General features: G+C 51.9%; 1 long non-coding RNA gene across 1 annotated transcript; it reads left to right on the top strand.

Annotated features, from left to right (window-relative positions):
• Positions 1-801: 801 nt before the first annotated feature.
• LOC122207247 lies at positions 802-2,017 on the top strand. Its single transcript, XR_006196732.1, has 2 exons — positions 802-944; positions 1,685-2,017. It is a non-coding gene; the product is annotated as an uncharacterized LOC122207247 (long non-coding RNA).
• The last annotated feature ends 461 nt before the right edge of the window (positions 2,018-2,478 follow it).

The following is a 2,478-nucleotide window of genomic DNA, read 5'->3' as shown; positions in this document are numbered from 1 at the left end:
GAGCTGGACGAGTATCATCTTGACATCCACCCCCAAGAGCCATCGCCTGGACAACCACCCTCCTCGGGGCTAGGCCAGGAGATGAAGACCAGAGGCTCATCTCAAAACTCCAATTTCTGGTCTGAGGACACACCGTCTTCTTGGACAGTCGACAGGGTCATCTTGGCCCTTTATGCAGGGGTGTGGCCTTGACAGGACAGCCTTTCTTTTTTTTTTATTAAAAAAAATTTTTTTAAGCTTTTTATTTATTTTGAGACAGAGAGAGACAGAGCATGAGCAGGGGAGGGGCAGAGAGAGGGAGACACAGAATCCGAAGCAGGCTCCAGGTTCTGAGCTGTCAGCACAGAGCCTGACGTGGGGTTTGAACTCACAAACTGTGAGATCATGACCTGAGCTGAAGTCGGACACTTAACCGACTGAGCCACCCAGGTGCCCCAGACAGGACAGCCTTGTAAACACCATCAAGTCAACCTAATATCCATCCAAGGGGCATGCATGAGCAAGTGGCCATTTGTAACCATCCTTTGTCTCAGGAGTTCAGGGTGGTGGACAGAACCCCAAGAAGAGCAAATCTCTTTAACGTTCAAAGAACGTACCCTTCAAGACCCTGCCACCACTGTCCCCTTCTCTTTACAGCCCACAAAATCGTCAAAGTGCAACTTGCTCCCCAGACAATGTCCTCCCCCTTTTCAGGCAGATCCCGTCTTGCTCAACCTGATAAGGGCCTCAGGATGTTTGCGGTTTCCTAGGTGACATTCCAAGGGTCTTGAGAACTTTGGGAGAGTGTGTGAATTCCTTTGATTTTGCATGGCTCTGCCCACATCCCCTGTTCCCGCCCCTTCTGGTTTTTTTCTACTTTTTTGAACTTCGGGGGGTGCTTCCAGCTGGCCACCCAGGCTTGCCTTTGGGATTCATGAGAATCTGCGTCTGTGAATTCGGGATGTGTAAGTGCATGTTACAGGGACAAAAGAAGAGAAGAGAAAGTAGCTTCCTCAGTCTCCACATTATTGCCGTTTGGAGCCTGCTCCTTCTGTGTGGGGGTCTGTCCATGTGCCGTATGTTCAACAGCATCCCTGGCCTCTGCCCCCCGGATGCCATAGCACCTTCCGCCTCTGGCTGTGATGGCCAAAACGTCTCCAGACATTCCTAACGTCCCTTAGGGGCCCAAATCACTGGCTGAGAACCACTGAAAACAAGGAAAACAGAAATCGTTAGTGTTGGGTTTTTTGTTTTTTGTTTTTGGTTCCCCTTGGCCTTGGGTGGTTCCCTTCCATATTAATCTCTGGGCTCTCGCCTTCCACCTGACCGCCCCCATGCACACACCCTCCCCTGCCCCAGAAGGCTTCATGCCCCTGTTAATTCCACCAAACTCCCAGGGAAAGCCTCCCTGAGCACCAGTTCCTGAACGTGCAGGGAGGCACGTTGGTTAGCGGCTGATGGGTGCATCAATGTGGTAACAGGTGAAGGGATCTGATGTGGGGGTGAGCAAGCCAAGCAGGGGGGCCATGATGGTCAAAACGGTAGGATGTCCTAGTCTGGAGAGAGGTGGGACTCCTGAGTGGGACACAGGAGGTGACTTCACTTGCTAAATATTTAAAGCTTAGAGGGGAAGCGGCTTTATCTCCTTCAACCTTCTGACTAAATCGACTCTTTGATTAACTCTGAATCTCTTTGTCTTTTAAAGGTTTAACTTTATAAGCCATCCACTCGGTTGGTTGGTTCATGCATGCTGTTACCTTCCCTGCCCTTCTGGGCTGGGCGTTCTCTCCTGGCCAGGGATGGGGGCAGCCAGACCTCCACCCCATCAGTGACCGACATACGAGTGGAAAGGATGGGGCAGCCGTGGGCGGGAGACCTGAGGCCGTTCAGTCGCGTGAGACGAGGTGCACCATCTCGAGCTAAGGGACCAGCGTATATAGCACAAGCCCAACCACACTTTACAGTATGGATGTAGAGGTGCACACACACACTCTGGAGAAGTCTTGACATAAATGTACCAAAATGTCAACAGTATCTACCTTAGTGTTGGATTATGTGATTTTAATTTTATTTCTGATGCCTTGCAGTGCGTTTCAGGTTTTCCGCAATCGGCATGTTGAACGTAGAAACCACATTAAGTGTTCTTTATTTTGTGTTATTACTATTATCGCTATTATTGGGTGCCTGCAGAGGCCAAGAGGAGCGATGCGTGTCTTTGCTGGAGGGGAATGACAACTTGGGGACTTGGGAGGGGGTGGGGCGGAGCCAAGCCTCACTGGCTGGGCTCAGTGTTCCTGTGATCCCCCAGAAACGGAGGGGGGGGTGCACGTCTTGGGGGTGAGGTGCCCCCACAGTCTCTGCTCATCTCTGGGGCATCTGGAGCCCTGCTAAACAGGCCTCTGTGTCCCGAGCCAGCCCCCAGCAAAGCTGTCGCTTGCCCAAGCCCAGGTCTCTGCCATCCCTTGTGGCCACCTGCAGGAGAGGAAGCCAGCTACTCAG

Source organism: Panthera leo, chromosome E1 (genome assembly GCF_018350215.1).
Source record: "Panthera leo isolate Ple1 chromosome E1, P.leo_Ple1_pat1.1, whole genome shotgun sequence".
NCBI classification, from domain to species: Eukaryota; Metazoa; Chordata; class Mammalia; order Carnivora; family Felidae; genus Panthera; species Panthera leo.
The sequence above is the reverse complement of the archived record's forward strand: the minus strand, read 5'-3'. Positions and strand labels throughout refer to the sequence as shown.